Genomic DNA, 13,013 nt, shown 5'->3' with positions numbered 1-13,013 from the left:
AAAAAATTTTTTCATCACTGAGAAGCAGCAGAATTCAGTAATACAGATCTGCATTGCTAACATCTGTGGCTTCAGTTTTGACATCTTTGCTGTGCTGTGTGCTCTGAGGCAAGCTGCTGAACCTCCCTGTGCATTCATTTCTTTTCCTCTCCCTGTTTCTTACTCCAAAGTTTAGTCTACATTTTTATCTCTCATAGGGAGCCGGTTAAAGAATTTCACTAGGAAGGTAACTTTTGGTCAGGGCAGTGTCCTGCAAATCGTGCTGCACAGTGGTACCCCTCCTGGTTTTCAGGGAGAGGTGTGGCAAGGTGGGCATGCTGCTGCCTCTCCCACTTCCTCCCAGCAAAGGAGCCACTGGTCAGGACAGTAGAACAAGCACTAGTCTGTCTCTGAAGGGAGTCTGGGAAGACTTGGAAATCTCACGCTGGCTCGAGTCTCCCTGGCAGGGAGACTGGAAGTGCCTGTAGCTTCTGTAGCACAGCAGCAGCTGGGAGGCCAAACTGGAGCCTCAGGGCAGCTTATCAGCAAGCGCTGGCCCTGTAAGGGCCCTGACTTCTACCTGCAGGCACACAAAAGAATGGGTTCAAGAAAGGGTCCTGCTTTCTAGAGATGATGTGTGAACCAAAGGTTTATTCAGCTAGTTGTGTCAGTGGGTTTCACACACTCAAGTTCTTTGAACTATGGAAAGAAAATATTAGAAATTATACAGCCCAGAACCATGATACAGGTCTGTGATCCCAGCTCCCAAGAAGCTGAGTCAGGATACTGTTCCAGGCCTGGGCTACATGAGACCCTGTCTCCAAGATGGCCTCCATGTAGCCACTGAATGCTCAGAGAAGGAAGCCATGCCCCATGCCAAAGACACAAACCCTCCATAAGGAGAAGGTCTGGCCCAGGTTTCTACAGCTGATTGGTAGGGGGCAAAGGGAGAGCAGAGGGCCTCAGTCCCTTGCTGTATGCCATGGCCACACCTCAACCCATAGACAGGAAGGCCTTTGTTCACAGAATGATGGGTTGTTAATTTGCCTGGCAGTGGACCAGGCCTGGGGAGAGAGGCAACCACAGGGCAGTGGTGTCAGGTGATAGCCAGTGCTGGAGGCCACTGCACACAGGGCTCGGGGTAGTCACAGAGGTCACTGGGCTATAGACATAAAGAGGCTGTGGCTCAAGGCCACTGTGCAGGATCAGGAATGGCCAGGCCATCACAAGTGAGCGGGTATCTGCTCCTGAGAACCCCAAGAAAGAGCCCAGCTAGGGCTGGAGAGATGGCTCAGCAGTTAAGAACACTAGCTGTTCTTGCAGAAGGCCTGGGTTCAAAACCCAGCACCCACATGGCAGCTAACAACTGTCCATAACTCCAGTTTCAGGGGATCCAACAGCCTCTTCTGTCCTCTATGGGCACTGCATGACACAGGTTGCACTTACCTACATGCAGGCAATACACGTGTACACATAAAATAAAAAAAAAAAAAAAAAAAAAAAAGAAAGAGCCCAGCAAGTACAAAGGCCCTGTGGTAGGTCTGGCCAGGGCATCAGAAGCAGATGAGTTACCCATCTGTACGGCAGCAGTGGGGCATGTGAAGGCACAGGCTGGGGGCAACGGGAGTTAGGCACGGGCTTCGCAGGCCTCCCCAGCCTGCACCTCGGCCTCACCTGGGCTGTACCAGTAGCCTGGTGCATAGTCACCTCCAAATGGCTCCTTCTCTTTGCAGCTGGCATCTGCTGGCCTCCATTACCCTCCAGTGAGACCAGCACAGCTCTGCTTGTCAAACAGCCACCTGGTTCATCCACAGTCAGACCAACCGTGTCAGCAATATGAGGATATGACGATATGAGAATATCAATGGATCGGGGGGGATGGATGGTTGGATAGATGGATGCATGGGTGGATGGATTGATGGATGGATGCATGGGTGGATGGATGGATGGATGAATGGATGTGTGAGTGGGTGGGTGGGTAGATGGTTAGATGGATGGATGAATGGATAGATGCATGGGTGGATGGATGAGTGGGGGGGTGAATGGATGGATGGATAGATGGATGCATGAGTGGATGAATGGATGTGCGGGTGGGTGGGTGGATGGATGGATGGATGCATGGATGCATGGGTGGATTAATGGGTAGGTGGGTGAATGGGTAGATGAAAGGATGGATGTATGGCCCCGCAGGGGTGGGGTCAGGCACATGCTGTCTGTCTCATGTCTCAGCCTTCATCCCTCACCCAGACTTTCTAAATGCCCCTCTCTGCCTTCAGAGGCTTGGTAGTTTTAAGTGGTGATTGTGGCAGACAGCAAGCTGGGTCAGCTGTCTGCACCTGCATGTGTCTGGCCCCCTGGCTGCCCTTGGTCTGCAGGAGAGGCAATGGAGCCAGCATAGGAGACCTGCTGCTAGGTGTGGCCTCAGGCCTGGCCATGGTCACTGGCCTCTTGACCTCCCTGGGTGCCTGGCAACAGTGAATATCTCAGGGAAACAGTCTTCCCAGAGCAGCCTCCAACAGCCTGTTCCTTCCAGTTGTCTTGTGGTCAGCAGAGGTGCCAGGGGCTGGCTCTGCTTCCTCTTCACATCATATGTTCCAACAGTGTTCAAATGCTGTTCATCCCCCTCACCCTAAGCCCTCAAAGGTTGAAATAGGCATGTTTCACAAGGAACATCAAGATTGGGGCAGTCACCATGTCCTGGAGCCCAGGAGGCAGGGAGCAAACAGAAGCCCAGAGAGGGTAAGACATTTGCCTGGGGCCACATAGCCAAGCAGAGGCAGGCTGGCAGCCCCCAGTCCTGTTTATCCCAACAGAGTTCTGCAATTGGTGTGTCAGTGGGCAACGCCTTGGTCTAGCAACAGGGTATTTTTTAACCTTTGCTGTTTCAGCCACCCCGCTCCCCGCCCCCCAACGAGCTGCTGCCAGTGAGGCTACAGGCCTGACCTCCTCTGCCCACCACACTGCACGATCCTGAGGCCTCTGCTGGCACCACATCTGGAGTTTGGGGCTTGTCCTGGCATCTGTCTGCCACACACGGATCCAGAATGAGGAAAACACAGGCCTTTGCACTAAAGTCGGAGGTCAGCTGGGCTCAAGCCTCTGCCCATCTCACCACAGGGGACACCAGCCAGGCCCAGGCATCCAAACTTCTTCACCCATGAGGCCCATGGTTCCATCCGGACCTGGGTCAGCCCGGCTGGGCACGTGTAGGTTCTCCTCAGCCTAGGACCCAGCATGGGATGACTTCACGGGGCTTCAGCACCTACCTCTGTGCTGTACTATCTCAGTCAACAACTCTGATGTCCCGTCAGTGCTGGCCTGGGACCCAGGAGGGGCCTTTGACTTCTTCCTTGTTCTGCAAAACACAGAAACCTGACCACTTCTCCCTGCGGCCCTACCCTGATCCTGGCCAAGACAGACCGGAGCATGGTAGCCAAGCCTATAATCCCAGCACACAGGACACTGACACAGGAGGATTGCCAAGACTTCCAGGTCAGCCTGTGCAAAATATTGTTTCAAAATACAAACATCAGGCCGTTTTCCTACCACTGTTCATGCACCCTCTATAGCTCCCTTTTGGTCAAAGACTAAAATCCATCTCACTACCAACAACACAATCTCCTGTGATCTGATCTTGACCTATCAGCACTTTCCAACAGCAGGGCCTTTGCACAGCTGACCTGTCTGGAAAGTTCTTTCTTACTAATTGCGTGTCCTTTCTGTTCCCAAGTTTAGCTTAAATGTCACCACCTCTTGAGGCCTCTCCTGATCCGTGATTAAAAATACATTTACCAGCCTAGCACTGTGTACACACGTGTAGTTCCAGCTACTTGGGACACTTCCGTGCATGAGTTCAAGACTAGCCAGGGCAATATAGCAAGACCCTGCCTCAACATAGAACCAATAGGCCAGGTGTCGTGGCCATACCCATTAATTCCAGTGCTTGGGAGGCAGAGGCAGGCAGATCTTTGTAAGATTAAGGCCAGGCTGGTCTACATAGCAAGTTCCAGAACAGCTGGAGGTCACAGGGAGAGCCTGTTTCAAAAAGACAAAAAAAGAGAGACCCAAAGAACAAAACAAAAACAAAAATCAATAACTAGGAAAGAAACTGAGTAAAAAATGCTGATGAGTTTCTTTCAAAGACTCTTCACTCTTTGAAATTATTTTCTTTGTTGTGTTTTATGTGGCAGGGACTGCAGTCTACCCTTGTTGCTTGCTGTCACACCTGACCCTTAGTAGGGATGATCAGTGTCTTCTCAGGGACTAAAGGGCTTGCTAGTCCAAATCATGAAGTTTGAGAATCATCTACTTCCTTCCAGGTTCCCCAACGACACCTCAGGATGATAATCCAGAACTTTGCCATTAGTCAATGCCAGAGTGGTTAGACAGGGGTGTACTGGCAGTTATTAGAGGGTCATGGGGAGGGGCCTCTGCACTGTGTCTGAGGAGGGGTAGCACTCAGGCCATGGGGGGGCGCTCAGGTCCAGTGTAGAAAAAGGCAGAGATAAGGGAGAGGAAAGGCAGTGCTTGGGGACTGGGTGACACAGCTGAACAGGCCGGTGAGGTCTGAGACGATGGAATTTGGATTTTACATAGGGAGTCACAGGAAGTGTATACGTGGAGACACATCAGATTTGTAACATGTTTGGGTCTGGCAGGCTCTCTCCCAGCCCTGAGCCCTCAGTGGATGTAACATGCTTGGGAGGAACACGCTGAGGCAGTTTTATATGAATTCCTGTGAATATAGCTATGAAAGGCCAGGCCAACCCACACCACACACATCAGGGAGGTCTGTCTGTCTGTCTCTGTCTGTCTGCAAGAACCTCTCTACCAGACAATGAGCAGATAGCCACTAGGTGCTGCCCTAGACCTCCAGGCCTCCCCCTAGGGGCAGCTGGGTCTCCTGCAGCTGGGGTCGGTTCCTCCCACTCTGGCCCTCTGTGGATGTCAAAGAGCTCTCTCCCTGTTACTCTGGAATTTTCCTTCAGGTTCTGCCAGACCCTTCAGGAACATAATAAAGGAAAATGTTGCCAGTCTAAGCAGGGTTATTTTATGGCTGTCAGCGGCCCAGAGTCAGACTAGAGAGTGGAAAGGCCAGGTCACACTGTTGGCTTTCCAGACCTGGCCCACCCTTCCAGGCCTGGGCTCTATAGCATTCTGTCCAGTCCTCCTTCCAAGTCCCCCTTGACTGAGAACAGTCTGCCAGAAAAACGAAGTTTGGAGCTGATGTTTTTTTAGTGTTTCTTCACTCAACAAACACTGGCCCTGTTTCTGCTGTAACTGTATCTCTATGTTGGGTGCACCAGATACAGGAAAGCCTGAAAGGTTCGCCTGTCACCCCAGTACTCAGGAGGCCTAGGCAGGAGGATCAGGAGTTCAAGCTCATCTGGCCTATACACTGAGGCTAGCCTGGGCTATGTGAGACCCTGCCTCAAAAACAAGCAGCCACACACAGCCCACAGCCATCACCATGGGAAGTGGAGACAGGGATGTCCCTCGGGTGCATGTCTAGGCAGGGGACACGGAGCCCACTGGGGAGATGTCATTTCATTTCCTTTCCTCTGGCCTCCTAAAAAAGCTAGAGAGAAATTCCACCTAAAAATATATCCCAATCGGGAAGGGAACCCCAAGGCGCTTTCCCTCCTGTCACGATGAACACCTTTCAATAGCAGCCTTGAGGCTCTGTATGAAGTGGGGCTTTGAGACCAAGCCAGGGTCCAGTTCAAACACTCCAGTTGGCCACTTGTGGCTTGTAAGTACAGGTGGGCTGCAAGCCTCAGGGTCGTGTTCAAAGAGATCTCTCAAAGACAGGCAAGGAAGGTTTCTAATCCACAGCACCACAGAGGGCTGGGTGTGGCTGGGGCCCACAACAGGCGGCTTTGAGCAAGACCCAGACCACAGCCGCCTGCTGTTCCTAGGCAGGGGGAGGCTCCAGGGTCAACCCCGAACATATCTCAACAAGGACCCCTTGGCCAGACCTGTGACATCAAGAGCCTGGCAAAGAGGCAGTGGGGAGGAGATGCAAGACCAGAGTAGGGCGCCACCCCCAGGCCAGGGCTGCCTCGGTGTTCCAGGGACCTCTTTCAGAGAAGGAAAAAAAAAATGCCACTTTGCTAGACCAGGAAATGGGAACTAGAGGAGAGACCAGGGGCTGATGAAGGAGACAGGGCCTGGCCAGATGCCATCAGGCTAGGAGAGAGTGGGAGAGAAAAAGAGGAAAGAAAGGGAGAAACAGGAGACTGAGACAGAGAGACAAAGAGCGACAGAGACAGGAGAGACTAGGACAGGAAAAGACAGAGACAGAGAGACAGACAGAGAGGGACTGAGATGGTGAGAGACAGAGAAGCAACAGCAAGTCCTACCTCAGTACTGATGTAAACCTTTTCTTCCCTCAGTAGCAAGTGTGTTGTTAAATAGATAGCAAAGCTGTCCATGGATTCCTCACCAGCCACTGCCCTGCAACCAGCACCACACACTGTGGGGTGCTGGGCCACTTGAACCCCATTCACAGGTGACACAGAGATGACAGCCAGTTCAGAGAGGTCACACAGCAAGCATAGGGCTCGGCAGACCTAGGAATCCAAACCCACTCCACTCAACAAACCCGTCCGGGGTCAGAATAGAGTTGGACACTACCACCTTCCCCCCTTTTTGGTTGATTTACTTATTTTGTGTGTGGGGGGGTGCACATGTCGTGATATGTATGTGGAGGTCAGAGGACAACTTGCAGGAGCTGGTTCTGTCCTTCCCCCATGTGGGTGCAGAGATCAAACTCAGGTCTTCAGGCTTGGTGTTTGATGACAAGCCTTTACCTGCTGAGCCATGTCTTGGGCCCTTTGTTTTTGTTGTAAGACAGGATCTAGCTATGTAGCTACTGCTGGCCTGGGAATTCAGATCCTTCTGGCCCTGTCTCCTAGCTGTTGGGTTACAGGTGCATACCACCATGCCTGGCCCATATTTTCCTAAGTGAAATGGGGGGGGGAGTATTAGAAATTAAACTGAGCACCTGTGTATACCAGCCCAACTCTCAACCATTGGACCACATTCCCACAGTTTCCACACTGACCCACTTCAGCTACAGTTCCCTGTTGTTAGCACATTCAGAATATTACACAGCCAAGATCATTAATGTTAGATCTGGAGAGATGGCTCAGTGAGTAAGAGCACTGGCTTCTCCTGAGGAGGACCTGGGTTCAGTTCCCAGCATTCACATGGAGCTAACAACTGTCTGTAACTCCTGTAACTCCAGTTCCAGGGGACCTGACACCCTCTTCTGGCCTCCACAGGCATGGCACAATACAGGTGCACTTACATCTTGTAGGCAAAACATACACATATAATAAAAATGAATTTATGTGTGTGAGTGTTTTGACTGCATGTGTGTCAGTGCACCCATGTGTCTGCAGTGTCCGAGGAAGACAGAAGAAGGTAACAGATCCCCTGGAACTGGAGTTATAATTATTTTAAAAAATATTTTATTCTTTTTTTTTTTTTTTTGGTCTTTTTGAGACAGGGTCTCCCTGTAGCCCCAGCTGTCCTGGAACTCACCATGTAGACCAGGCTGGCCTTGAACTCACAGAGATCTGCCTGTCTCTGCCTCCCGATTATTCATTATTTTTATTTTGTATATGAGTGCATTGTCTGGTCAGAAGGTGGCATCAGATTCCCCTGGAACGGGAGTTACAGATGGTTGTTAGCCACCATGTGGGTGCTGGGAACTAAACCCAAGTCCTCTTCAAGAGCAGCCAAGGCTGTTAACTGCTGAGCCATCTCGCCAGCTCCATGGAGACAATTAGTTTTTATAATTAATTAACAATTAATTTTAGTAAGATTATTGTCTAGACTTTCCAAGGATGAAGCTAGTCTAGAGCTGGGGGTGATGATGCACATCTGTAATCTCAGCACTCTGGAGGCTGAAGCAGGAAGATTCCAGGCTCCAGACCAACACGGGATATATGGAAAGACCTTATCACAAGAAGGAAAAAAAAAAAAAAAAAGGGAGAAGGCTGGACAGATGGCTCAGCTTGTTACCCAAGCATGGAGATCTGAGTTTGGATCCCCAGCATCAATGGAAGAAACTGGTTTGGTGCTGTACTTTGTAATCCTAGACTTGGGGGCATAGAAACAAGATGATCCCTAAGGCTCACTGACTAGCTAGCATCAACTATTCAGAAAACTCCAGGCCTGCTGGGAGTGGTGGCTGCTCTTACAGAGGACCAGAGTTCTACTTCCAGGACCCACATGACAGCTCAGCAGTTAAGAGCTCTTGCTATTCTTTCAAAGGATTTGAGTTTGGTTTCCAGCACTCACACTAGGCGACTCAAAACAGCCTATAACTCCAGCTCCAGAGAGTCCAGTGCACCTTTCCTGGCCTCCTGGCCTCCATGGACACCAACATACATGTGCATGCACACATGTCCATGTACATATACACAAACCTAAAACATAGATACACATAATTAAAAATAAAAATTATTTTTAAAAAGATTATATTTGGCTGAGTATGGTAGCACATGCCATTAATCCCAGCACTTGGGAGGCAGATCTCTGTGAGTTCAAGGCCAGCCTGGTCTCCATAGTGAGTCCAGGCCAGCTGGGGCTATAGGGAGACTGTCTCAAAAAAAAAAAAAAAAGGGCATAGTAGTGTACACCTGTAACCCAAGCACTGAGGAGGTAGAGACAGGAGGATCCTGGGTACTCACTGGCCAGCCTTTCTAGGCAAATTGGTGAACCCCAAGTCCCAATGAGGGCCCCTGTCTCTAAAAACAAGGCTCATAAGACAGCCGTGGTGGTGCACACCTTTAATTCCAGCACTTGGGAGGCAGAGGCAGGTGGATCTGTGAGTTCGAGGCCAGCCTGTAGCTGGGGCTACAGGGAGACCCTGTCTCAAAAAGACAAAAAAAAAAAAACAAAAAACAAAAAACAAAAAAAAACAAGGCTCAGTGGGCAAAGGTGCTAGTCACCAGACCTGCTGCCTCGAGTTCATTTCCAGGACCCACATGTGGATGGAAAGAGAAATCTCCCAAAAGCTGTCTTCTGGGCATCACATGCATGCTATGGTATGTGCACAAAGACACAGACACATACACACACACACACGAATGAATTAAATAAATAAATATAAATAAATAAATAAATAAAATTACTTTAAAGAGGCTTGCTGGAAAGATGGCTCAGTGGTTAAGAGTCCTGACTGCTCTTACAGAGGACCCAGATTCAGTTCCCAGCACCTATATGGTGGCTAACAACCATCTGTAATTCCAGATCCAGAGTATCTGATTCCCTTTTCTGACCTTCATGGGCATTGTACACACATGGTACACTTACATACATGCAAGCAAACACTCATATGCATAAAATTTTTTTAAGGGGAAGCTGGGAAGAAGGCTCGATAGTTAACAGTGCTGCCTCTCTTGCAGAGAACCTGAGTTCAGTTCCCAGCACCATGTCAGGCAGCTCACAACAGCCTGTAACTCCAGTCCCTGGGGATCAGATGCCCTTTTCTGGACTCTGAAGATACTTGTACTCACATGCACTACACACACACACACACACACACACACACACACACACATTTACATGTACATAATTAAAAATCATAATAGCCAGGAGTGGATGTCTTTAATCCCAGCACTCAGGAGGCAGAAGCAGGCAGGTCTCTATGAATTCTAGGCCAGCCTGGTCTACATAGAGAGTTCCTGGCCAGCCAGGGCTGCATAGTGAAACCCTGTCTCAAAAACAAAAAACAAAACAAAACAAAAAATCATCATAATAATTTTTTTAAGGTGGGTATGCTAGAGAGATGAATCACTGGTTAAGAACACTTAGTTTCAGGGCTGGAGAGATGGCTCCACTGGCTGTTCTCACAGAAGACCCAGGTTCGAATCCCAGAACCCACATGGCAGCTAACAACTGTCTGTAACTCCAGTTCCAGGGGATCCGACAGCCTCTTCTGTCCTCCTTGGGCATTGCACAGTTCGGGTGCACTTACCTACATGCGGGCAATACACGCATACACATAAAATAAAAATTAAAAAAAAATTTTTTTTGGTCTTTTGGAGACAGGGTCTCCCTGTAGCCCCAGCTGTCCTGGAACTCACTATGTAGACCAGGCTGGCCTTGAACTCAGAGATCTGCCTGCCTCCGCTTTCCGAGCAGTGGGATTAAAGGTGTGTGCTACCACGCCCACCCATAAATTTTTTTTTTTTTTTGTCTTTTTTGAGACAAGGTCTCCCTGTAGCCCCAGCTGTTCTGGAACTCACTACGTAGACCAGGCTGGCCTCGAACTCACAAAGATCTGCCTGCCTCTGCCTCTCAAGTGCTGGGATTAAAGGCGTGCACCACCACGCCCAGCGCCATAAAATATTTTTTAAAAAGAACACTTAAGTTTTTTGCAGCAGACTTGCATTAAATTCCCAGCACTCACATCAAATGACTCACAATCACCTCTAATTCTAGCTTCAAGGAATCAGATGCCCTCTTCTGGCCTCCAAGGGCATTGCACTCACCTACGCAAAATCCTGCCTCCCTAATTTATAATAAAATAATAATAATAATAATAATAATTTGGGCTTGGTGGCACAAGCCTTTAGTCACAGGACTCAGAAGACAGAGGCAGAGGTAGGTGGATCTCTGTGAGATCAAGACCAGTCTGGTCTACATAGCAAGTTCCAGGTCAGCTGGGGCTACAGGGAGACCCTGTCTCAAAAAAAACCCAAAATATTTTCTTGGTTATTTTTGTTTTTGAGACAGAGAGGTCTGCCTCTGCCTCCCGTGTGCTGAGATTAAAGGCATGCACCACCATGCCTGGCTAAATAAAATATTTTAAAATAATGACAAGGGGGACAGCTAGTGCGGAAACACAGACACACACACAGACACACATACACACAGACACACACACAGACGCACACACACACAGACACACACACACACACACAGACACAGGCACAGACACACACACACACACTAAATGAAGGAAAACCCCACTGATTTACAGTGTGCTGGAGAACCTGCCTCAGCCCCCCAGGCTATTGCTGGCAATTGGTCACTGTGATTGGTTTTAAAAGTTCATTCCAGGGGCTGGTGGTGGCTGAGCAGGTAAAAGTGCTTGCTGTGCACACAGGAGGACCTGAATTCAAACCTCCTGTATCCACATTAAGAGAAAAAGCCAGGCATAGTCACCTACTGGGCTTGCTGGTTACCAGCCTGGCTCCAGGTTCTGTGGGGGATACTGTCTCTCAAGGGAGAAGGTGGCTCATGATATAGCTCGGACCTCTACTGCTGGCAGATTTGGCACTCAGCGGAGTTGTAACCAGGTTGGCCTGGGTGAGTAGCTAATCATGTTGCTGAGCCATGCATAGCCTCCAGCCCCACCATCATCACCACTTTGTTCATGGGCCCTATTGTCAATGACAGAGCTATTCAGTAAAGAGGCTGACTGCCCACAGAACTAGTCACATTTGAAAATCCCTATGTGCTGGGTTGGTGAAATGGCTCAGTGGGTAAAAGAGCTTGCTGCCAAGACTGACAACCTGAGTTCAAATCCCAAGGACCCACATGGTGGAAGGAATGAACAGATTCACACAAAATATCCATCAACCTCAGCACACATACTGTGGCATGGGCTTCCCTCTCAAAAATAAAAATTTTGAAAATCCTCCAGTGCTGAGGTCACCTCTTAAGTGTTCATCCATATAGAACAGCACTATGTTAGAGTTCCCCACTCCCAGCCTTGAACTCTTGAGTCCCGTCCCTACCTCATAGATGCTGAAGTGACAGGCATGTGTCACCATGCCTGGATAGTTTTGATTTTGGTGGCCATGTGCAGCATCATTCAGAGTATGTGAAGTCTCCCTGACAGGCACGTCCAGATTAAAATGTGGTTTGTCAGGCCGGTTGTGGTGGCACACGCCTTTAATCCCAGCACTCAGGAGGCAGAGGCAGGCAGATCTCCATGAGTTCGAGGCCAGCCTGGTCTACATAGCAAATTCAGGCCAGCAGTAACTACAGGGAGACCCTGTCTCAAAAAGACCACAAAAATATATTTTGTGTATGAGGGTTTTTTAAAAAATATTTTATTTTTATGTGCATGAATGTATTGCCTGCACATGTTTAAGTGCACCTGTGTCACGTAATGCCTGTGGAGGACAGAAGAGATTGTCGGATCCCCTGGGACTGGAGTTACGGACAGCTGTTAGCTGCCATGTGGGTGCTGGGATTCAAAGCCGGGTCTTCTGCAAGAACAGCAAGAACAGTCAGTGTTTTTTTTTTTTTTTTTGAGACAGGGTCTCCCTGTAGCCCCAGCTGTCCTGGAACTCACTATGTAGACCAGGCTGGCCTCAGACTCACAAAGATCCACCTGCCTCTGCCTCCTAAGTGCTGGGATTAAAGGTGTACACCACCACACCCGGCTAACAGTCAGTGTTCTTAACCGCTGAGCCATCTCTCCAGCCTTTTTTTTTGAGATTTTAAAATATTATATTTGTGTCTATATGCAGGTTTGTGCATGTGTGAGCGCAGTGCCTTTGGAGTCCAGAATTGGGAGTCGGATTCCCCAGAGCTGGAGTTACAGTCAGTTGTCAGCTGCTTGATATGGGTGCTAGGAACTGAATTCCATCCTTTGCAAGAGCAATAATAGCACTGGTAACCTCTGAACCAGATGTCCAACCCGTTTTTTGTTTTTGTTTTGATACAGGGTATGTAGCCCTAAAATGGCCGGGATCTTGTATAGTTCCTGACCTGGAACTCATTATGTTGCCTAGGTTGGCCTCGAACTTGCTATTTGGCTGAGGATAATCTTGAGCTTTCAAGTGCTACCATACTCACTCAGTTCATGCATTGCTGGAATAAATAGTGCATGCTAAGCAAGTACTCCATCAACTGAGCTACAAACACTCTACCAATTGAGCTATAAAACATTCTACCTACTAAGCTACAAGCGCTCTACCCACTGAACCCCAGCCCTAGACTTCTGGTCACTTTTTCATGGATCTTCCTGGTGTCTTTAGTAAGCTCATGCTCCAATTTGCCCA

This window comes from Nannospalax galili, unplaced genomic scaffold (assembly GCF_000622305.1).
Source record: "Nannospalax galili isolate Female #2095 unplaced genomic scaffold, S.galili_v1.0 scaffold529, whole genome shotgun sequence".
NCBI classification, from domain to species: Eukaryota; Metazoa; Chordata; class Mammalia; order Rodentia; family Spalacidae; genus Nannospalax; species Nannospalax galili.
Note: the sequence above shows the minus strand (reverse complement) of the source record.